The sequence below is a fragment of the Mirounga leonina genome, unplaced genomic scaffold (assembly GCF_011800145.1).
Source record: "Mirounga leonina isolate KUSES-001 unplaced genomic scaffold, KU_Mleo_1.0 Mir_126, whole genome shotgun sequence".
Lineage (NCBI taxonomy): Eukaryota > Metazoa > Chordata > Mammalia > Carnivora > Phocidae > Mirounga > Mirounga leonina.
The window spans coordinates 3162503-3188770 of record NW_023270314.1 but is presented as its reverse complement, the minus strand read 5'-3'; the positions used below and the strand labels follow the sequence as shown (position 1 = coordinate 3188770).

The following is a 26268-nucleotide window of genomic DNA, read 5'->3' as shown; positions in this document are numbered from 1 at the left end:
TTCTAGAGGGGAGGGGAGTGGGGGGATGGGTTAGCCTCGTGATGGGTATTAAAGAGGGCACATACTGCATGGAGCACTGGGTGTTATATGCAAACAATGAATCATGGAACACTACATCAAAAACTAATGATGTAATGTATGGTGATTAACATAACATAATAAAATAAAATTAAAAAGAAAAAAAGGAAGTCCTAAATGTGATACCAAATTAGTTCTCCTTTTTTTGAGATACCAAATTATTTCAAGGTCAGAGTAGTTTTTTTCTTAAAGCTCCAAATTTTATACTTTAGAAAAAAGAATGGGAACAGAAAACATACTAATAATTGTGTAAGTATAGTCAATATGCATCTATTACTTACATTAGCAAACCAAAAAATTTTTTAACTTTATAATGAACATTCAGTCACTGCATTCATCATTTACAACTAGACAACTCCTCTTTAACTTCCAGGAAGGAGAGGCAGTTCAGCACATATTTTTCCAAAAATCATTATTGATATTTTAGGGTTCAACTTTGATAATATACCTCCAATAAATATTCTTTGAGAAACAGATTAAAACAATGAAAGAAAAGATTTAATTTCTTTTCCAAACTGAGATATGTTTCCATGGAATGATGGTGGTTATTCATAAGATTCTCAAAAAAAAAAAAAGTGCAGTTTTTGAAAGAAATTTTATAAATGCAAAAATAATTTTTTAAATTCTTCTTATAGTCTACAAACACAAAACTAAAATAGATACCTTCAAACCATAGCTATGCTATTAAATTCTAATCTTTAAAATAGTTTTCATCAGCTCCAAAACAAGAGAGTAAGTCTAACTAGAGAAGATTTATTTTGCTGACAGATTATTCTTTGTGGTTCAGCTTCCTTCCATCCTTCAACTCACATCCTTCTCACTTCTAACCCACATTAAATAACAATTTAAACTGCCAAATACTTTAAGATCTACAGATAGTTGGCTCAATAAACTTGTCTCAACATATTTCTATTGTATTGTAAAAATTCCAAAAGTCAATTAAAATAAAAATTGTTAAGTACAAGAAAATTGATTCCACGTTTCATCTCAAGTATACATAAGTAAGGAATTAAGATGACCTCCCTCTTTCATTTGTGAAATTTTATTATGACTAATTAATCTATTGCTTACACTACTCTGACACACATCTCCTCTCTCCAGACTCCATTCCATTCCAAGTTTTAGTCTCTGGGCTTTATCATTTATGACAGCTTACAACTCCCAATCTTGTTTCAAGAGTGCTCAAATTTTGGAAGCAATTCTGGAAGTGGATTACACAGTTCAGTTTTCTAAAATCAAACTGTAGTAAAACCTAACATCCCATAACAGAGCCTATATTTTTCCTTCTATGGAGTTAACAATAATATATCTCACAATACCCATGAACTTTAAACTATTCACAGACATTATCTTGTTAATCTTTACAACATTTCTATAAGGAAGCAATAGGTAAAAGCATCCCATAACTTGGAAGTTTCCAACCCTTTTTAAACTCCTCAGTTTCTCAGAGATTATATTATTTGATATACTACTAAAATAAGCAACCTGTAAGATACAAACTGCATCTTAATAATTTAAGAAGGCAACTCAAATGGATTAGTAGAGGGCTTCCTTTCCCTTGTAGGAGTCTAACTGAAAGTAGTTTCAATTAGTACAAAGGGGGTTTTGTGGTCCTCTTTCTCTTTCTCACATGGTAAAACAAATGCAGTAAGCTTCTATCTCCCTAAAGAGAAAAACTGATAATTTAACCCACCTTATCTGTACAAACCATTATCTCAGGGTAACTAAATAGTTGATAAAAGTTCTCTTTATAAAATACTCCAGCTAATACATTTTTTTAAAAGATTTATTTATTTGACAGAGAGAAAGCACATGCGCACACAAGTAGGGGGAGGCAGAGGGAGAAGAAAGAATCTGTAGCAGACTCCCAGCTGAGCACAGAACAGAGGCAGGGCTCATCCCAAGACCCTGAGATCACGACCTGAGCCAAAACCAAGAGTCTGCTGCTTAACCATCTGAGCCACCCAGGTGGCTAGGTGCTCCTAGCTAATAAATTATAAGGGTATGACAGAATTAGATTATCACCATTTTGCAACCCCTAATAAAATGGATCCAGACCAGGAGTCCCCAAAGCATGGTATGGACACCCCTATGGGTCCCTAAAACCCTTTCAGAGAATCTGTAAAGTCAAAACGATTTACAATACTAAAATTTTACTTGTGTTTCCCCCCCCTCATGCTCTCATTAGCGTACATGAATGAAGTTTTCAGAAGCTACATGATATAGATTATCACAAAAAACTAAATGATAAAGTAGATATGAGAATCCAGCAGTCTTTTTTTAAGCCAGATAATAAAGAGATTTACAAAAATGTAAAACAATGCCACTCTTCTCACTAAGTTTATGTTCTGGAAAATAGTTTTCACAAAAATGTTATTCATATAAACATGCAGTTATCATTATTTTTTTTTTAAAGATTTTTTATTTATTTGTTTGAGACAGAGAGACTGAGAGAGATAGAGCACACGAGAGGGGGGAGGGTCAGAGGGAGAAGCAGACTCCCCGCCGAGCAGGGAGCCCGATGTGGAACTCGATCCCGGGACTCCAGGATCATGACCTGAGCCGAAGGCAGTCGCTTAACCAACTGAGCCACCCAGGCGCCCAGTTATTGTTATTTTTAAATAAATAAATGATTATTTCTAAAATTTGTTTTAATTTCTATTAAAATAAACACCAATAGATATAACGGTATTTACACATAAACAAACTCTTTAGGATCCTTAATAATTTTGAGGAATATAAAGGGGTCGTGGGACTAAAAAGCAATTCATTAGTAACTGCTAACATCATTAAAAGAGAGATGACCAAACAATTTATGCCTCCTGACATAAGTACCAAATACCACCTATGAAGTATTCTTGCCCCACCAAAAAAGAAAAAAAAAAAACAAAAAACCCACCCCACATGTGAACATGAATCTGATCAGCTTCTAGTTTAAATAAAATCTACCAATTTACAGGAAATAAACGGTGCAGAGGTTTACAATAAACACCACCATGCGGATGCATTCAGCAAAATCCAGACTACAGTAAACACTATAGAACAATCAGCTTTATTCAATAAACTGCCAAAGAATAAAAGAGGGAGAGAGAATGTAAAGATTAAAAAGAAACATAAGAGACACAGCAATCAACTGCAGTGTATAAACCTTATTTAGGCAAAATATAAAAAACATATATGAGACAATCATACAAATGTGAACAATGGGTATTTGATATTAAAAATTATTATTTAAATGTAATCGTATTGTAATAGTAATATAGTGGTTATCATTAAAAGAGTCTCTTTTATAAACCTATACTATTTACAAATGAAATGATAGGATTCAAGATGTCTCAAAATAATGAGGACTGGGGGAAAAGAAAATTACTGAACCCAGATAGTTATGGTTGTACACAGGGTTCATTATACTATTTTGTTTACCTTTGTTCTTTTGGTTTTTCTATAAGTTGTTGTTGCTTTTTAATGTTTCAAGTTAGGAGAAAATGTATTTCCATAAGTAAGTTCATTCACTCACTCTGACACCAAAGAGAACTATAACCAGTGTTTGCTCCCATTAAGCTGCCTGATAATGTGTTGTTTCAGCTTCACGAAGCAGCCCCAAGCAGTTTGTCTTTGGTTATCCAGCATCCTACTTCTGAACTCGTCACCTCCAAGAATATTAAAACAAAACAAAAATAAAAACAAACAAACAAAAAAAACTGAGCGAGGACAAATATAAAGAGAGAAATTAGGACAAGTTGGGGACTTCACACTAGAAGGAAATAGTCTCTTCCCAAGAGAACAAATACCAGCATGCTTACACACAGGCGCATACTGTCCATTATAACCCAGAAATGGGAAAGTTCCAAACAGAGCCAGGGAAAGGAAGGAATGAGTACATTGTTTTTTAAAGATTTATTTATTTGAGAGAGAGTGAGAGAGAAAGTGAGCGAGCATGGGGGAGTAGGAGGGGGGGCAGAGGGAGAGGGGGAGAGAGAATCCCAAGCAGGCTCCCCGCTGAGTGCGGAGCCGGACATGGGGCTCAATCCCATGATGCCGAGACCACCACCCAAGCCAAAATCAAGAGTCAAACACTCAACTGACTGAGTCACCCTGGCACCCCTGGAATGAGTGCATTTTTTTTAATTTAAATTCAATTAGCCAACATAAAGTACATGATTAGTTTTTGATGTAGTATTCAATGAGTGCATTTTAATAATTTCACTCCTGTCTTTTTCTATTACAGACACATCAAAGATTGATTAGTCTTCACATTTTGATTTGAAAGTCTTCAGTCCTAGAGTTGTTGAAAGGCAAGCCCTAAAAGTTACTGCCTTCAGTTATCTATAGGATACTGCCACTCCACCAATTGGAGACTATGTAAAGATTAAGGATATAAAATCAATAATCTTAAAGTCAGAGTTTCTTGTACATGATATTACTTGTTTTTTAAAAGTAATCTGCATGACAAACTTATGAATCACAAAGGCCTCAAAACTTTCCCTGCATGGAAGGAAAGGGTAAGCCATATACTCAAGTAGGACCATGTCCATTTATCCAAGATCATCTACATTTCAAATTTCCTATCTTGTCATCAGGTCTTACATTCTGATTATTGGTTTGGGAAATACAGTCATCAGATCCATAGAACTTAAATAACTAAGAAATATATTTAAATAACATCTAAATAAATAAATAACATCTAACATCTTTCCCATCTAATAAGGTTTCACTTTCAACACCTCCAAAAGAAGCAACTCTATCAATAATCTATCCTGAGTTGAATAACTCTCACTCAAGTGTTCTTTAAAAAAAAAAAAAATCATATTATAAATGGAAAAATAAACTGAAACTGTTAAATAAGTTCTTCTATATGGACAGTAGTTAGTCTTTGTTTTTAATGATTACTTTGCAAGAAAAAAGTCAATATTTTTAACCTATCGATGGACAAAAAGCTAAAGAATCTTTCTTCTAACTAGGAAAGAAAGCTGTTAATCACGTTTTCATTCCCTCAACCAGAGCAAATTTTTATTATTTTTCCCCATTTTGGCAATGTAAATAGTTTATACAAAACAACAAAAAGTTTTAAGGAACTAATTGATAGTATGTAACCAAGGAAAACTGCAAGGGAAAATTACAAAAGGGTTTTTCTGTTTGTTTGTTTTTAGAACTGTATTCTCAAAGATTACCATGGAATCACACAATTTAAGCCTAAAAAATGCCCTATCATCCTAGTTAATACAGTAAGAAAAGAAAATGAATACAGATTGAGAAGGAAGAAATAAAACTGTCTTTGTTCATAGATGACATGATTGTCTATATAGAAACCTCAAAGAATCAACAACAAAAAATGCTGGAAATGGGGTACCAGAAATGGGGTGGCTCAGTCAGTTGGGCGTCTGCCTTTGGTTCAGGTCGTGATCCTAGGGTTCTGGGATCAAGCCTCGCATTGGGCTCTCTGCTCAGCAGGGGCATCTGCTTCTCCCTCTCCCCACCTCCCCACCCCATTTGTGCTCACTCTCTCTCACTCTCTCTCAAATAAGTAAATAAAATCTTTAAAAAAATTCCAAAAATGATTAAGCAATCATAGCAAGGTTAATGAATACATGATTAATATAAAAAAAAAAAATCAATCGTTTTCCCATACGCCAGCAATGAACAAGTGGAATTTGAAATAAAAACATGATATATTTCCATTAGCACCCAAAAAAATGAGATACCTAGATATAATCTAACAAAATATATGCAACATCTATATGAAGAAAACTATACAAATCTGATGGAGAGATGTCAAAGAAGAGCTAAATAAATGGAGAGATATTCCCTATTTATGGTTAGGAAGACACATCACTCTCAAGATGTCAGTTCTTCCCAACTGATCTATATAAATTCAATGAAAGCCCAATCAAAATTCCTGTAGCAAGTATTTTGTGGATATAGACAAACTGATTCTAAAATTTATAGGGAGAAGTAAAAGACCCAGAACAGCCAACACAATACTGAAAGAGAAGAACAAAGCTGGAGGACTGACACTACCCAACTTCAAGACTTTCTATAAAGCTATAGTAATCAAGACAGTTTGGCACCGCTAAAAGAATAGACGAATAGGAGCACTGGAATAGACGAGACTAAAAATAGATCCACGTAAATACAGTCACTTGACAAACGAGCAAAGGTAATACAATGGAGCAAAGATAATCTTTTCAACAAACTGGACATCCATATGCAAAAAATGAATCTAGACACAGATTTAAATACAAAACATTAAATTCTAAAAATCCTAGAAAATAACTAACATAGGGGTGCCTGGGTGACTCAGTGGTTGAGCATCTGCCTTTGGCTCGGGTCATGATCCTAGGGTGCTGGGATTAAGCCCCCCACATTGGGCTCCCTGCTCAGTGGGAAGCCCACTTGTCCCTCTCCCACTCCCCCTGCTTGTGCGCTCCCACGCACTCTCTCTGTCAAATAATAAAAAAAAAGAAAAGAACAGAACACAGGAGAAAACCTATATGACCTTAGGTTTTACAATGACTCTTTAGATATAACACCAAAGCCACAATTCATGATAGAAATAAGTGATGAGCTAGCCTTAATTAAAATTTAAAAATTCTACTCTGAAAAAGGCACTGTCAAGAAAATGAAAGGACTGGAAGATAACATTTACAAAAGAAAACATAAAAGACCATTATCCGAAATATATGAAGAACTCTTAAAATGCAGCAATAAGAAAACAACCCAAAAAATGGGCTAAAGACCTAACAGATAACTCACCAAAGAAGACATACAGATAGCAAATAAGCATATGAAAAGATGCTTCATATCACATGTCATCAGGGAAATGCAAATTAAAACAAGATATCACTACATACCTATCAATCAGAATGGCCAAAATCAAAAACACTGACAACCCCAAATGGTGTCAAGGATATGGAGCAACTGGAATTCTCACTGTTCATAGAAATACAAAATAGTACAGCCACTATGGAAGACAGTTTGACAGTGTCTTACAAAACTAAACATACTCGGGGTGCCTAGGTGGCTCAGTCGGTTAAGCGTATGACTTGGTTTTGGCTCTCGTCATGATCTCAGAGTCCTGGGATGGAACCCCGTGTCAGGCTCCCTGCTCAGCAGGGAGCATGTCTGAGATCCTCTCTCCCCCTCTGCCCTTCCCCCTGCTCTCATGCATGCATTCTCTCTAAAATAAAAAAAATTAAAATAGGGGCGCCTGGGTGGCTCAGTCGTTAAGCGTCTGTCTTCGGCTCAGGTCATGGTCCCAGGGTCCTGGGATCGAGCCCCGCATCGGGCTCCCTGCTCGGCGGGAAGTCTGCTTCTCCCTCTCGCACTCCCCCTGCTTGTGTTCCCTCTCTCACTGTGTCTCACTCTGTCAAATAAATAAATAAAATCTTTTAAAAAAAAAATTAAAATAGATAAATAAATAAAACTAAACATACTCTTACCATGCAATCCATTAATCACGCTCCTTGGTATTTACCTAAAGAAACTGAAAATTTAAAAGAAAAGAAACTGAAACTGGGAATTATGTCCACACAAAACCTGCACATGGGTGTTTATAACAGCTTTAATTACAACTGCCACAAGTTGGAAGCAATCTTCTTTAGTAGGTGAATGGATAAAGTGTGGTACCTCCATGGAATATTATTCAACACTAAAAAGAGCTATGAAAAGATGGAGGAAGCTTAAATGCATATTACTAAGTGAAAGAAACCTGTATGAAAAGACTACATACTGTAGGATTCCTACTCTATGACATTCTGGTAAAGACAAAGCTATGGAGATAGTAAAAAGATCTGTGATTGCCTGGGGTTGGGGGGAGGACTGAATAAATGGAACACAAAGGATTCTTAAGGGAGTAAAACTACTCTGTATGATACTACTACAATGGATACATACCATTATACATTTGTCCAAACTCACAGAATGTACAACACCAAGAATGAACCATAATATAAAATACAGACTTGGTGATAATGATGTGTCAGTACAGATTCATCAGTTCTAACAAATATACCACTCTGGTAGGGGATGCTGATAATGGGGGAGCCTATGCACAGGCGGGGGCAGAAGATACAATGGATATCTCTGTATCTTCTGTTCAATTTTGCTATAAACATAAAACTGCTCTAAAATATAAAGTCTGGGGGGGCCTAGGTGGCTCAGTTAGTTGAGCTCAGTTGATTAAGTTGGTTAAGCTCATTTGGTTAAGAGTCCTGGGATCGAGCCCCATGCCAGGCTCCCGGCTCAGCCAGGAGTCGGCTTGTCCCTCTATCTCTGCCCTGCTCGTGCTCTCTCTTTCGCCCTCTCTAATAAATAAATTTATAATCCTAAAAAAAATTTTAAATACAATATAAAGTCTATTAAAAAAAAGATATCAAATCTGTTCCTGGAACCAAAATTAAATTAAATGGGTGTAACATCTTAACATTAAAATATGCATCTTATGTGTTATTATTATAAATGCTTTTCTTGAACAAAAAATTCCAGTTAGTAAGAATGAAAATTCTTCATAGAAAAATCAATTGGTTTCAAAAACACTAAAAATAACTTATTCAGAGTGCCTGGCTGGCTCGGTCCATAAGATTCTCAAAGCATACTCTTGATCTCAGGATTGTGAATTCAAGCCCCACGTTGAGTACATAGCTTACTTTAAAAATAAATAAATAAATAAGTAAACAAACTAAATTAAGTTTTGCTAAAAAGAAAAAATCGCTTATTCAGTTTCATTCTGAAAAATTCCATTTTACATTAAAAAAAAAGAGGTTTCCTGAGATGCAAATGTTGCAAAGGGAATAATCTGCAAAATATCAAGATAACAGAAAATTACTATGACCGATTCTTTCTTATGCCCAAACAAAATTTTTGGCAGTTATTTTCTAGTATTTATGTTCAAATATTCATTGGAATGAATAACCGTACTAAAAACCATAGTTCACAATAAAAATGTCTATCATAGGTTTAACGCCAAATTTTAAGTCTACCTCAAGATTTTATGATGTTAGAGGAGGAATCCAGGAGAAAACACAATTTATATATGAAATCACTTATCAATCAAGACATCTGCACTACATTCTTTTTTTTTTTCAAAGATTTTATTTATTTATTTGAGAGAGAATGAGAGAGAGCACATGAGAAGGGGGAGGGTCAGAGGGAGAACTGGACTCCCTGCCGAACAGGGAGCCCGATGCGGGACTCGATCCAGGGACTCCAGGATCATGACCTGAGCCGAAGGCAGTCGCTTAACCAACTGAGCCACCCAGGCGCCCCTGCACTACATTCTTAATAAACATTCTTACTTCTACATAGCAAGCAATGAGCTAAGTATTGACAATACTAAAATAAGTAAACTCTCAAGCAAAAATAAGTTGAAAAAAGAAATCATTACATCCAAATATTCACTCCAAACCAGCTATTGCCTAAAGTTGCTTTGTGTTCACGCTTTTTTTTTTTTTAAGATTTTATTTATTTGACAGAGACACAGTGAGAGAGGGAACACAAGCAGGCGGAGTGGGAGAGGGAGAAGCAGGCTTCCAGCTGAGCAGGGAGCCCGATGTGGGGCTCGATCCCAGGTCCCTGGGACCATGACCTGAGCCGAAGGCAGACGCTTAACGACTGAGCCACCCAGGCGCCCCTGTGTTCACGCTTTTAAAGATTTATCTTAGAGACAGAATGAGCACTTGAGCATGCAAGAGCAAGCAGGGGGAGGGACAGAGGGAGAGGAAGAGGGAGATGCAGGGAATCCCAAACCAACTCCCCGCTGAGGGCAGAGCCCCATCTCAGGACCCTGAGATCATGACCTGAGCCCAAGAGTCAGACACTCAACCAACTGAGCCACCCAGCCACCTGTGTTTGCGCTTTTGAACTTGAAATCAGCAAAGTGAAGTGTTGAGAAATGTAACTGAAGTCTCTTTTCTCTAATCAATTTACCATCTAAAATATTCCACCAATCTTTTTCTTTTTAAGATTTTATTTATTTGACAGAGAGCACAAGCAGGGGGAGCAGCAGGCAGAGGAAGAGGGAGAAGCAGGCTCCCCACTGAGCAGGGAGCCAGCCCCATGTGGGGCTCGATCCCAGGGCCCTGGGACCATGACCTGAGACAAAGGCAGACACTTAACCCACTGAGCCACCCAGGCATCCCTATTTCACCAATCTCAAAATTGAATCCCTTCTCTGTGAGAATGATGTGGATAAATTTCATTGACATAGGAAAGGTTTTAATCAATATGCTAGAAACACAGGACTTACGTTCTGTGTCCTGAAGGTGGAAGTAGCTTCTCTGAATTCAAATCTACTGCCATCTAGAAATGAAGTCAGGCAGAAAGAAAGCACTTAAAATCTAAATGTTTATCCTACCCATCTCACTGAATCAATCAATAAAAATGAACATCCCTTTCTAAGGATCTTTGAAAAGTCAAAGATAGATTTGATTCCTTGTGAAAACACTTGATTAGATACTTAGAGGAGGGGCGCCTGGATGGCTCAGCCAGTTAAGCCATGACTCTTGGTGTAGGCTCAGGTCATGATCTCATGGAGTCCTGAGATTGAGCTCCGCCAAAGGATCCACACTCAGTGGGGAGTCTGCTTGAAGATTCTCTCCCTCTTCCCCCCCATTCACACGTGCATGCTCTGTCTCTCTAAAATAAATAAATCTTAAAAAAAAAAAAGATATTTAGAGGAAAACCACATAAAAACTACAAATGTGGACCAAAAAGTGGTATGATTAATATTTTAACATAAACAAATTCTAATTGACATGATCAACTAAGCATTAGTATCTTCTCAAAGCTTTATATATACCTTATGAAGCCATACACATTTAATGAAAATATCATCATTAACCAAAGTATTTTTGGTGCTCTTCTTTTGGAATTTCCATTACAGCTTTGGCATATTTTCCGAACAACTGTTCATTTGATAAACATTAATTCATCACCTTGTTTGTGCTATAACTACTTAATGGTAACAAATGTTTGTCATTTGAGGGTAGATTTGACTTTTCTAAAATTCACCCCAGGTCATCTGGGTAACTCAGGTGATTAGGTTAAGTAAAATAATTACTATATGATCAAAAAAATGAAATGTTAAAACCTTAAATGCATGTTGCTAAAATGAAAAGTAGCCACTCTAGGGCGCCTGGGTGGCTCAGTTGGTTAAGCGACTGCCTTCGGCTCAGGTCATGATCCTGGAGTCCCTGGATCGAGTCCCGCATCGGGCTCCCTGCTCGGCAGGGAGTCTGCTTCTCCCTCTGACCCTCCTCCCTCTCATGCTCTCTGTCTCTCATTCTCTCTCTCAAATAAATAAATAAAATCTTTAAAAAAAAAAAAAAGAAAAGAAAAGAAAAGTAGCCACTCTAAAAAAGCTTTACATGGTAGGATTCCAACTACACGATATTTTGGAAAAGGCAGTACTATAGAGACAGGAAAAAGATCAGTAGTTGCCAGGGAGGGAAGGAAGTATGAACAGGTACAGCATAGAGGATTTTTAGGGCAGTGAAACTATTCCCTATGATACTGTAATGGTAGATACATGACATTATAAAATAACAAAATCCCAAAGAAGTGTGCAGTGAAATCTAACGTCAACTATCAACTTTAGTTAATCCTGGTTCAGCAGTTGTAACAAATATACCACCACACCAATGCAAGACGTTAATAGGGAAACTGGGGTTTGAGGGCAAATATGGGGATTCTCTACTTTCTACTCAATTTCTCTATAAACATAAAACTGCTCCAACATGTTACTATAAACTAATATAAGTGGTTCAGACGATCTAGAGTAGAACTTTTAAAATAACAATAGGGGTGCCTGGGTGGCTCAGTTGATCATCTGACTCTTGGTTTAGGCTTGGGTCGTGGGATCAGGCTGCACATCAGACTCCACGCTTGGCACAGAGTCTGCTTGAGATTCTCTCTCCCTCCCCCCTTTGGCCCTCCCCCAACTCATGCTCTCTCTAAATAAATAAAATCTTTAACAACAACAACAAAAAGATACATCAAACCAAACTGCCAATGATAATACCTGTATATCTCTACTATGGGTTTGAAAATTGAGATTTTATAGTATTTTTTCCATTATTAACCTTCTGCTTATAAGATGTAATTCTGTCAAAGTTCAAAGAGAAATTGACAAGCCAACAACAGTAAACATCAGTATATCTTCTAAGAAACAACAGCTCAAACAAGCTCAAACAAGCCAGAAATAAGTAAGGTTGAATGATTTGAAACATAAGTTGGGAGACTGGCTTAACAGAAAATATTTAGAATTCTATACCCAGAAAATACACAATCTTTTCAAATACCCCTGGGATATCTACAAAAACTTCCCATGCCTTAGGTCATGGAGAAAATCTCAACAAGAAAGATTAAACAAAGACATGCCAACAACAAAGATCTCCTTAATTCAACCATCCAGAGATAATCAGTTAACCAGTGCATGATCTTTCCAAACTTTTTGCTATGCCTCTGACTCTCATATGTAGCTTTAAGAGAAAAAAATCTCTTAAAACAAAATAATTAAAAACCCGAAAGATGGGACACCTGGGTGGCTCAGTCAGTTAAGCATCTACCTTCGGCTCAGGTTATGATCCCAGGGTCCTGGGATCGAGTCCCACATGGGGCTCCTTGCTCAGCAAGGAGTCTGCTTCTCCCTCTCCTTCTGCTTGCTTCTCCCCCTGCTTGTGCTCTCTCTCTTTCTCTAACAAATAAATAAAATGTTTAAAAAATAAAATAAAATAAAAACCTGAAAGCAAGTTAAATATAAGGATGCCAACTTTGCTTGGGCTAATGCTAAAAGGTGATACTGCCCCTACTGTAAACTTGAAAGCACGGGGGGGTCGGGGGGGAAATATCAAGAGGCAAAGTTAGCATCTAATTCTTCTAATCAGAAATTCAGTATGGCTTATCATCTCTGTACTTCACTTTCCTCATCTGTAAAACAGGAAGAGCACTGACTGTCCTGGAGTTTTTCTAAAAATTAAGTGAGTTCAGGGGCGCCTGGGTGGCTCAGCTGGTTGGGTGTCTGCCTTCTGCTCAGGTCATGATCCCAGAGTCCTGGGATCAATCCCCATGTCGGGCTCTCTGCTCAGAGCCCGCTTCTCCCTCTCCATCTGCCTGCTTCTCTCCCTGCTTGTGCAGAGCTCTGTCAAATAAATAAAATCTTCAGAAATAAATAAAATAAAAATTTAGTGAGTTCATACCCATAAAGGGCTTAGAATAGTGCCAAGCCCAGTAAGCATGCAAATGTTATCTATTTATTAACATGGCTTCCTTATCCTGAGAGACAAATGCCTTTCTCTTCACCTACAATCAAAATAATAAAATATTCTAAAAGCCAGTTTATAGTGTAAGTGATTTCTGGTTTATTATCTTTGAACTTATCATTGACTCATAAGTTCCCCTAAGCACTCCAACTGAAGACAGTAACAGTCAATTAAACAAAACATAAAACTGAGAATGTTAATGAACTATATTCTACTACAATGTTCTAATGGTTTCACATATGTCTCCCCCCTCGTGTAGGACAACCTCCCAATTCATCTTACTTATGTTCTCCCCTTCCTCCAACCTATTCTCCACACAGCTGCCCAGCAGATCCTGTTAAAATCCTGGTGTCACCAATATAAACATATCCTGCTCAAGGTTTTCCTATGGACTGACACATCAAGCCTAAAATTTTCAGCCCATTTTTTAAGATCCTTCATAATTCCACTCCCTAATTTCTCTATTATTATTTCCTAATATAAACCCTTTATTCCAATCAGATTGCTAACTCTTTAGTCCTTCAAGATCAGCTCAAATCTCACACTCCCTCAATGAAACTTCCTGGACCATTCAGTTCTCTAGGGATCTCTCACATCTCTGTACTAACAGCATGGTATAACATTTAACACTTTAGTATACATTTCTTTTTAAATGTTTCAAAATGATATTACATAACCTTATTTCTCCAAATTAGATTATAAATTGCTCAAGAACAAATGATGAACGACAGTTCATTCAAATCCTGAGTGCTGGTAACAAAACAAGTATGGCAACTCAAATGGCCAAAAGGCCTACTTCAGTGTCTAACATGTAATATGTACTGAGACTGAAAAATGAAATAAATAAAATAAAATATGTACTAAGACTGCAGTCAATGTACTGTAGCTTTATCAGAACACCCAAATTATGAAATATTCTATAGCCATTAAGAATAACAACAACAACAACACAGTGGGAAACCTGGGTGGCTCAATCAGAACATGTGATTCTTGATCTTGGGGATGTGAGTTCAAGCCACACTGGGTGTAGAGATTACTAAAAAATATAAATAAACTAAAAAAAAACCAACAACAGAGGTATATATTTGCTGGCATACAAAGATATTCATGAGATATTGAAAACAAAAAGGTTTAATAGTATTTGTAGAATGATTAAATTTCTGGATATATGTATTTTTTATGTGTATGCCTAAAAATATACTTAAGAATTATATGCCAAAACTATAAAGTAATAGTTACCATTGGATAAACATAATTTCCACTTTATGTTTATGAAACAAAAAATATGCAGCAATTAACATCTTTCAAAAAGTTTAGAAGGAAATAATATTATTATTGGCCATGTTTAAAAATGGAAAAACACGGGCGCCTGGGTGGCTCAGTTGGTTAAGCGACTGCCTTCGGCTCAGGTCGTGATCCTGGAGTCCCAGGATCGAGTCCCACATCGGGCTCCCTGCCCAGCGGGGGGTCTGCTTCTCCCTCTGACTCTCTTCCCTCTCATGCTCTCTGTCTCTCATTCTCTCTCTCTCAAATAAATAAATAAAATCTTTAAAAAAAAAAAAGGAAAAACACGTCAAATTGATATAGTAATCTATAGCTTATCTTTGCACAATCCCGTTTCTGCTAATTTTATTTCTAATTTTCTACAAATAAGCAGGCATTACCTTTGCATCACCAAAAATAAACCAACACTATTCCTAAAACATGGTTTGGAGAAGCACTTGACTTCCTCTAAGATAATAGAGGGCAGAAGGGATGAAGGGGGAGGGTGGGGAGCATGTGTGGAAGTTGAACAAATAATATGTGAGAAAAGATTCAAAGGCAATGCTCACCCTTTAGCACCTGTATCCCAAGCATCTATGTTGCAAGATCAACACCACCTTTTATATCAAGTACAGGGTCACGTCTAAACCCAGGGACAATATTAAACTATAAACTTCTTCATGATAACACTCGGTACATAATCTGGCAATTTAGTATCATCAGAGCCCCCATCTCCTCTTCATCTTACTCCACTAAAAATGTCATTTCCAAATCTACCTACAGTATAGAATTATTTTTGTAATAAAAAGAATTACTTGGGCACAACTTTGTTTAGAGGCTATCCTCTCATCTCTTTTTAACCCACACAGAAATCTGGATTTATTTATTCTATTATATGCAATATAATTTTTACATGGTTTTGTATTGTTTATTATTCTTGAACAGATACCTGTTCTCCAAACAAGAAGATCCTCTTTGTGACTTCATATTAGGCAGGCAAAAGTTTTCCATTCCAGAAGCTGTCAGGGTTACTGGATATACAGGTATGGACAGAAGGAAATACCCAGCCAACAATACTAATAGAGAACAGCAGAATAAAGTCTGAATTCCTTGGCATGACATTCAGATCCATCACAATTGGTCCATATTATTCCTCTTCAGCCGTTCTCCACTCACTCCCCACCAAGAATTCTCTGCACATCAAAGTTTCCTCTGTTAGAACATATCCCTCCCTCTTTCCAACAATGATAACCAATGTGCATGCACTGGCACCCAAACAAATCTGGAGTCAGATCCAAATTCTGTCAGTACGGCCTTGGGCAAGTCACAACTTCTTTGAGGCATCTTGTAAAATGAGGAATATATTTTAAAAATCTACCTCGTGAATTAATGTGAAGATTAGAACTAACACATGGAAATCCCCCAGCACAGTACTGGGCACACAGGAGATATATTTGTAATAGAATGCTATTATTTCCTGGCTTTGTGCCTTCACAAATGCTATTTCCTCTACAGAGAATGTTACCGAGTCTCCCCTCTCCGTTTGGGAAATCCTTCCTATCAGTCAAGACACAGGGCTCAATACTACTTTACCTTATGTAAAGCCCTCTTTGACTCTCTCATGTAACTGATGGCTCCCTTTTCTGACCTAGTTCAGTACTCTGTTCTTTTCTCTATCATAGTTCTCATTATACCAAATTCCATTTATCTGTTATGAACTGAGTATTTGCATCTCCCCAAAATTCCTATGTTGAGATCCTAACCCCCAATATTACAGTATTAGAAGGGGGGGTCCCTTGGGAGGAGATTAGGTCATAAGGATGGGGCCCCTCACGAATGGGATTAGTGCCCTGATAAAAGAGATCCCAGATATCTCTCTCACCCCTTCCACCATGTGAGGACAGAGTGAACCAGGAAGCAGGCTCTCACCAGACACCAATTCTGCTGCTGTCTTGGACTTTGCAGCCTCCAGAACTGTGAGAATAAATTTCTGTTGTTTGTTAGACACCCAGTCTATGGTATTCTGTTATGGCAGCCTGAACTAAAACATTATCTTTTTCTCTGAGAGAAAACTGAAAGTTCCTTAAAGATTGGTGAGTATGTAATTCATCTTTGTATCATCTAGCACTGAGCTTGGGGTACAGCAGGCACTCAAATGTTTCTGAGTAAACCAAGTAAAAAAGAATCTAACAGGTCACAAGCAACCTTGTAGAGACCAACTGCAATTAGGTAGCAGGAAATGAACAATGAAATGGGAGTTAGCAGGTGAAAACAATGCCTGCAAGTTGAACAATTAAGTTGAAAGTGAAGCAGAATTAAGGGAACATTTCTTCATGGCAAGAAGATGAACCAAGAGGGAAAGGCCAAGTATTTAAGAAAGAAGGAAAACAATAAGCAAGATTTAGATAGGAATCGGGTACAGGTAGCCCTGGGGGGACGGGAGGGTAGGTGTGTGCTACCCTCAGCTAGAGGTAGGAATGTTGAGGAGGAATCTTCCAGCTCAAACATTGTTATGTAATTTTCTAATACCAATGAAATACCTCTTAATTCATCCATTTATTTCCTTTTCAGTATTTATATACTCTTAAATGAGTATTCTTATATCTAGTCACATCTGCTCCCTAGCCCTTTCTCCATCTCATTACTTGAACTGATCTTCTCAAGCCACTGTTTCACATATTTTGAAGAGATGAATGTGGATATGCACATAAATGTATAAATAATGTATATGTATGAGTATATACATATACACTATAATATTTGTTTAGAAAACTGGATTTGTTCCAATGCAACTGATATATTAGGGAGCAAGTTGAACATAATACAAATTTCGCATCTGCTTACGTGAAACTGAAACACTAGGTAAGCACAGAAAATGCAACCCAGTCACACAAAATGACATAGAATGCACACATCTCAAACATCTGCCAGCTCAGTCCTCATGTTGGAACCCATCCACATCTGGTGTTACAGTTTCAGTCCAATTCAGATAACCCTTCTTCCAACACTTCACAAATTGCCACCCTTTTGACACCCACTTCTATAAGAAAACTCAGGTTTTCTTCAAGGTCAAGTGTCATATCTGTTGTAGTATTTATGTGTGTAACCATTTAACATGTGTAAAATTGTGCTAGTCTTTATTATGTTTCTATCTTTTTACAAGTCACTGACAAAATTTCTGAGTATTATACCCTTAAACTCCATTTTTCCTTCTGTCCTGTAGTTTTCATTGTGTGATTTTGCATGTATGATTAGGAACTTTTACGCTGAATTATAACTTACAAATACTTGTAATTATTGCAGCTCTGATCACCAATTTCCCACTGAAATCAAAAGCTACAGAGAAGGTTAAAAAATATATATATATGAGCATGGGGCACCTGGGTGGCTTAGTCAAACATCCCGACTCTTGATTTCAGCTCAGGTGGTGATTTCAGGGTCCTGGGATCGAGCCCTGTGTTGGGCTCCATGCTCAGCTCGGAGTTCACTTGAGGATTCTTTCTTTCCCCCTCCCTCTGCCCTCTCTTTCTCTCTCAAATAAATAAGTAAATCTTAAAAAAATAATTGGGCATCCCTCACAATTATCTGAAGGTCCTAGTATCTATGAGGTACTTTGAAAGACCCAAACACTTGTCTTGAAGAATGCTTCAGGAAACCCAATGCACGAAAAGAAAAGAATATGTATGTTTATCTTAAGACAACTTATCTGCCAATCAGCTACATAATAGGACAAAGAAGTAGTAGAGTCCTTCACCAATGAAGTAAGGCTCAAGTATTTTAATATCAAGTAACACAAACATATCCATCCCTAAAGACAGAAAGCATAATGGTAGTTGCCAGGGACTAGGTAGGTAGAATGAGGAGTTATTGTTTAATAGATATAGAGTTTCAGTTTTACAAGATGAGAAGAGTAATGGGATGGATAGTGATAATGACTTTATAATAATACGAATATATTTAATACCACTGAATGTACACTCAAAAGCGGTTAAAATTTTATTAGTATTTTACCACGAAGAAAAGAATCCCTATATTGCACACCTGAAACTAATTTTTTTTAATATCCATCCTTATTTTTGAAGAACACCATCATAAAAATACTCATGATGAATGACTACTAAATGCACATAAAATCTGTATAGTGTGGTTCCATTTTTTATGTAGATATAGAGAAAAAGGATCAGAAACAAGTATTTATATGAATTAAAATAACAGGTGATGTTTCTCTATCTTTTCCTGTATTTCTACAAAGGAACTACAATGAACACATTTTTTTTTTTTAACACATTACTTTTACCAGCAGAAAAAAATTAAGATTACGTTAAGTTTAGTGTGGATCAACTTTTGCTTGCACTACAGGCTATCAAAAAGTCTCGCCAAGAATTTCAAACCCAAAGTAACTTCTTTGACTACTGCAGCTAATATAATCTTACTTTTTACTCCTCAAGTACCATCTTCTGAAAGTTAATATTGTTCTTCAAACTAAGATTTCCATTTTTTTAACGTACTACTAAAAATATTCAAGAAATTCCAAAAGCAACAGAAAGTAATACTTTGTATACAAAGTATACTTTGTATAACTTGCAAAATTCACTTTTATGCCCATAAGCTTAATATTAAATAGTACCTTTTAAAGTTAATTTTATTATAAAACACGTTTTCATCCTGTATTTCAAACTGTATTATTTTTATTTCTTATTCAGCTAGTCGCCCAGAGTTTATATAAAGAAACTGCAAAGAAAATTTAAGCTATCACAGAAATGTAATCTGTAACATAAATTCTCTCCTTTCTATTCATTTCAGCAAAACCCTAACAAAACACCGTCAGAATACAACACTGTTTTAAAAAAAATTCAACCATATAAAACAAATGAAACCATTACTGAAAACTACCCTGTGACGCATAGAATTTGGTGAAGGAATTTTCTAAAGACTATCACAGAATAAATATTATTATCCAATTTTCACATGCTAGGTTTTGAACTCATTGGATCAGTTTCGACCTTTTGAGATATATAATTTTGCTGCTTTTAGAAACTAAATGTTCTTACAATTTCATTCAGACATAGTGCCTAGTATATTTTTAAATAACCCAAGGAGAATATGATAGATGGCTAAGGCTTGAATCTATACAGTAGGTATATGGCTATAAACACAAATGCCTAAGATTTAAACTGAAAGTTCCCTCAACAATAACCAGATATTTTAAGAATCAATTGGCCAGCTAAAAATGCCTATAGATTTAATATGTGATAGTGAACAAGAGAAGAAATCATGCAGTTGGGAATATTTTGTGATAAGATGGACAAAACCTGTTTTAAGAGTTTGAACCACAAATTATTAAATACACTTTCAAACATAATTATACACTTTCCCTTAAAGATATGTAAAAATGAAAAATGAATGAAAGTTCAAATTACACATTAAGGTAGAGTTTTTTTTTTCCTGTAGTCTAGGCTTCTAACAAATTCAAGACAAGAAGCAAGGCAGATGCAACATTTTGCACTAACGGTACATTACATAAATGTTCAAGGTGCTTTGAATTTCCAAGTAGTTCAAGTTGTCTTTGTTAAAATGTTTTAGTTTTTAATTAGAAGGAAAAAAAAGAATTTTCAACATCCCAGTAAGAAATTTCCACTAGACATCAACAACCAGTTATCAATATAACCACACAGTAACTATAATTTATCATTTTATCATTTTTGGAACATTTACACCGACATTATTTTATTTGATCATGTAATAATCCTGTTAAGATAATCAGTATCAACTTCATTTGACAGATCAATAAACCATTACAGGGCATTTAAGTCGGTTCTTCCCAAACTTTAGGGTGTACAAGAATCACTCAGGAACATGTTCAGACTCTGCGGTCTCAGTAACCCCTCTCGCTCCCCAGACTGAGGTGGATTCCAGGAATCTCCATTTCAAATAAACAACACAGGTAATACTGGTACAGATGGTCCCCATCCCTACATCCCCAAGACGCATCTTTTAAGACACTGATTTAAGTAACACGACTAAGACTTTAGGTGGTTTACAACTCTATTTTTATTTTGAATCTAAGTTCCCAAATGTTTAGATAGTAGAGCTTTGTAGATCTCCTTGAAAGATATGTAAAATTTTAATTTTCAAAAAATTTTACATTTATTTAAAATAATACCTCTTATACTAAACTCCTATGCAAACAAATGGTAGTAGGTATTTGAAGAAACATAAAACCGAGAAAATTCTACCATAATTTCATTTTCTGTGAGATGCAGGAAAAGCTGATACCGAATTATTTGAATACTGCTGCATTTTATAGGGTGGTAAGCTAAAACTTAGGTACCACAGGTTCTAAAAACATAATGAAAAATTAAGATGAAAATATAAAAGCACTTAGAGTACAACTTTGTGAATACACTAAAAACCACTGAACTGAATAATTTAAAGGATTAATTTTATGATCTATGAATTATATCTCACTTTTTATTTATTTTTTTGAAGATTTCATTTATTTATTTGACAGAGAAAGACACAGCGAGAGTGGGAACACAAGCAGGGGGAGTGGGAGGGGGAGAAGCAGGCTTCCTGCTGAGCAGGGAGCCCGATGCGGTGAGGACTCAATCCCAGGACCCTGGGATCATGACCTGAGCCGAAGGCAGACGCTTAACGACTGAGCCACCCAGGTGCCCCTATAGCTCACTTTTTAAAAAGAAAAAAGCACTCAGAAAATTTCAAACTCTAATATTTGCCAATCATTTTAAACTTCTAAGACATATTTTAGCCTTTCTATTAAACAGCATAATTATTTTCTGGCCTATATTACAAGTGCTAAAAACCAATGTAGAAATAATAAAGAGCATAAATAAAGCCACTAGCTTGATAGTGATTTTATTTTTTTTAAGATTTTTTTATTTACTCATTTGAGAGAGACAGCAACAGCACAAGCAGGGAGGAGAGGGACATGGATCATGACCTGAGCCCAAGGCAGACGTTTAACTGACTCAGCCACCCAGGTGCCCCTTGATAGTGATTTTAAATAAGAATTTTAATGTCACTATTTATTTCCTTTCAAGTTTTTCTAATAAAGTTCCACTTAATCTGCCTTTTATTATAGGGCTATTTTCAAATTCTTTAGTCACATGTTAGCATCTTCTAGTTTACTACTAAAATAGTCTTTGTCTTTCTTAACTAGGTATATAGTATGTAATACACTGAAATATAGTAAGATGGTTGGTTATTAAGCCCCAGGCTTTAAAGGCTTTATCTCTACTCTGCTTCATACCACATATGTGACCTGAGGCAAGTAAGTGACTTACTTGCTCTCCCCCATCTTCCCATAGGGTTGTGGTGAGAATTAAATGCACCACTACAGGTGAAGTGCTTAGAACAGTGCCTAGCACTTAATAAGCACACCATAAATGTCATCTACTTTAATTACATAATTATTTTTACAGAAAAAGGCATCCCAGCTTAGACCACTCATTATAAATCCTGGTAATATTAAAATTTTAATTTACTTTACCAATGTGTTCAAACATTTAGGAAAGTTGGGCTTGCTTGTTTATGCTATATCTACCCTATTCACAAGTTCAATTTTCCCCAACCCTGAGTCACTATTAGTTCCTCTTCTGACTCATCACATAGAAAGGTAGACAGTCTGGAACCTACTGGGCATACTGAAAGGAATTTCTTAATCTACCTGGATTTACATGGTTTACTAAGTAGAATTTGTCCTACATAATGTTCAATAAATATGCTGAATAATTATGACTGAAAATTGTGCTCACTTAAAAGTGCTTTCTATATATCATATGATCCCTCAAACTACAGTGTAGGTGTTTAGCGCCATCTTGACAGAAAAACAACGTATCACTTAAATAAAAACAAAGATTCACATTTTCTGACTTCTAGCCAAAAACAGATTTTGCGGGTGGCCTAGTGTTCAAATTTTGCCAAGCAAACTATAAATTAGCGAGTCAGAAGCAATCTCTGAGTCTACAAATTTGACTCTAATTTCTATTCAGTTCCTTTTACTGTTTTCCCCATTCAGATGTTTAAATTAAGATAACCTCTAACAAAAAGTTATAGAAAAAAACAAAGTTATAGGGAAATAAGCTAAATAATGCAAAGTAGGTTAATTCCTTTTTTGATTTTTTAATTTTTTAAAAATTTTATTTTAAGTAGGCCTCACACTTAATATAGTGTTTGAATTCATGACCCCAAGATTAAGAATTGCACAATCTACCAACGGAGCCAGCCAGGTGCCTCCAGAGTAGGTTAATTCTTAAAAACACTTTTCCCAAGATGCACATATACACAAAAAAACCCACAAAAACATTTAAAATATTGCTCTACCACTTATTCACTTTCCATGTGATCCTGAGTCATTCAAATTCTCCAAGCTTCCATTTTCTCTTCTGGAAATGAGGATAAAAAGAGAAACTATACCACATGGGATTGCTGTGAGCATTAATTAAAACAACACATAAAGCACTCTAGCCAACCGCTATGAAAATAGTAAGTTTCGACATATGTTAACTTTATATTTAAATCAAAACTTCAGTGCCATTTGACCTTGACCTATTGGATTATTATATTTTCTAGGGTAACCAGATCTGTTAACTCTTCTGCAAACCTATTAAATGGCAGTCACTTCATAAGCACTATGAAAACAGGAGTGATACTGCCTAGGAATCCTTCCTCAACTATCCCCCACTCAGGAAATAGGCTGTACTTAACACTGTATATTACTTGAGAGGCCCTGTGGACAAGCCTGTGTCCTATTCATTTCTGTATCCCCAGACTGCAGCCCAGTATTTCTTAACCCTGACTCACAGTAGAATCACATGCGAAGTTTACCAAAATATTAATGCCTGGGATCCATCCCAGGCCCATTAAATCAAAAGGGGGTCAGGGAGGGAGAAGGGAAGTATTCTCCATGGAGAGCACTTTTTTAAGATCCTCACATGATTTTAATTAGCTACCACAATTAAGAAACACTGCACTCTGATATTTAAAATATTATACAAACAGGTATATATACATGTATGTGTGAATATATGTATAAGTATATAGCTACAGAAATGTAAGTCTCAGCTCAAGACCCTCATCCTCACTAGCTTCTCACAGCCCAATCATCTCTTTCCTCTAAACACAAAATATATATATATATATTTTAAGATTTTTAAAGTAATCTCCACACCCAACATGGGGCTTGAACTCACAACCCCGAGATTAAGGGTTCCACGCTCCACCAACTGAGTCAGTCAGGCGCCCCTAAACACAAAATATTTCTAATAAACAATTTGCGGTGTTAAGATGGCTTTTCAATTGTTAACTCAGTACTTAAATTTTTTCATATAATTATGCCTTATCCTTCCTCCTGGATTACAGTTCTGCTCCTTGAGACTATACACTGCCTTACTCTTGTTTTTTCCACAGCACTTACAATAGTGCCTTGAACACAGACATGTAATAAACATGACAGATCTAATAAACATATACCAAAATTATTGGCAGGAGGTATATTACATCCAAATTATCCAATTTGGGCTACTGCCCCCAAAAATACAAGAATTTAGAAAAAAAAATTTTTTTTTTTTAATCTTTATCTCAGTAAATGAGAACTCAAGTTTGTCTCACTAACGACAACTGAATATTTGCACTTTTTATTACGGTTATCAGAAGCAGTATGCCCCCCCCCCCCCAGCTTCACATTCCCATCTACCACTTTTAGTTTTTGACTTGTTTCCTCACTAAAACTATCTTCTGGTTGTTTGTGGTATCTTTAGCTGTTGTCAGGTATCTCTTTACAACAATTTTATAATACTCTGTAATTAGTAAAATAAGTTAATGAAAGTCACAGTGATGTGTCATGCTACTCTTCTAATATAAACTTGGTTGAGAATATTGCCTGAAAATAAGATGCTTTCTCAACATTAAATAATAATACAAGTCCACTCTTGAATATTGACAGATTGGTGGTTTTCTGTTTTTATGATATTTGCATACCTGAAAATTTTGTAAAATATCATATGACTTCTTAAACCAGGAGTATTAAGTTATATTACACAAGAAACTCCACAGCAACTGATATTCTCAATGCTAAAATTACTAAGAGAAATGAATGGCACACAATTCTAAAAAAACAACGTACAACAACCTAAAGATATAAAGACGGCCCACCTTTAAAGTTTTGTGTCATATATTTACCACTATTAAAATAATCTGAACGACTTAAGTTGTTTTTATGAAAATATGAGGAGGAGGCCCTCAAGCAGTATGCCTGCTAATTAGATACTGCGGTAAAACATTACCATGTTTTGTTGCGTCCTACAGCAACAGATAGAGCCATAGTTACCACAAAAAGAAAGCAGTCCTCAATTCCCTATTCAATAAAAAAGGTTCAAATTCCACAGACAAAAAAATGGTACCCTGGGTTGTTTGTTTTTAAGGAAGATTAAATTTAGGACTTGCCAACACCCAAACGAAAAACATTCCAGAGTATTAGACTCAATTGTAGTGGGGAGTCATCTACATTCTCAGCACTATGTTCTCTAACCCAAAGCAGGAGTATTAACAAAGGATGTTTCTTAGGACCTCGTAAGATATACCACACTTATTCCCCCCAGTAAACATTACCCTTGTTAAAAACAAAAACAAAAAAGGTACTTGAGAAGTAACAATTCTAGCACAAGCAGCCAGACAAAAAATGAAGTTTAACATCTGCCAAGATATTTCCCAAAATAAGACCCCTGTCAGATGAACAATGAGGAAAAGATTGAAAATGACTAATTCTTTTATTTGGACCATCAGCTACTTTTAAAAATAAAGTTGAGGAATGTAGCTTTTCCAAAGCCTTGTCTTTAGTTTCCCCTTAATCTTCATATTTAAAAAAAAAAAAAAGAAAACCTAGAAATTTGATTACCACTCTCATGAATTCCTTTTAAAGCAATTTAATGAATAACAGATCTTTTGTGCAAGTAGCAAACCATAGAGGACAGTTTTGCTGGCTGATAAAAATCTGTCTGCAACATGCATGTAAAAATATATCCTTCAAAGACAAACCGTAATTTTCCAGGTATGGAAAACATATTAACACTTAAAAAGTGGGGTATGTTTGACACACCCTAGCTTACTGTGAATGCTTTTACTTGAATCACAATTAAAGTTAGTATATTCTTATTAAGTATTTACTGGTTATCAAAGTTGAATAAATTAGAAAGCCACGAGTAAAAAAATTTAAAAAATAAAAAAATAAAACCTAAAGAGCCAATGAGAAAAAGATGCAACTACTTTGGGTGAAACAAGGTTGTGTAATCACTTCCCAAAACCAGTGCGTTTCTATTAAAGTAACCAAAATTGTTTAGGATTTTTTTTTTGAGGGTAGAAATAGGTTACACATTAAGTAAAAATTTTCACCACTCACTCTAATAGGAAGATGCTGCTGCCTGCAGGAATGTTGAGACCTCTCAAAAATACAAAGCAAAAACAAAAACCCTACCACAACTGTTTTCCACAATATACAGAGCCAAATACTTAAATACAAGGAAAGATCGTCTTAACAAAAGAATTGTGGATTACTACAACGTTCCTATGTCCTAATATCACTCAGAATAAAGTGTGTATGTGTGTGTTGGGGAGCGCTGGTGTGTGTGTGTGTGGGTGTGTGTGGGTGTGTGTG

At 36.0% G+C, this 26268-nt stretch overlaps 1 protein-coding gene across 1 annotated transcript in view; it reads right to left on the bottom strand.

Moving 5' to 3' along the window:
- Nucleotides 1-26268, bottom strand: part of PAWR (pro-apoptotic WT1 regulator) — a 118582-nt gene that overhangs the window by 90070 nt on the left and 2244 nt on the right. The window lies entirely within an intron of this gene.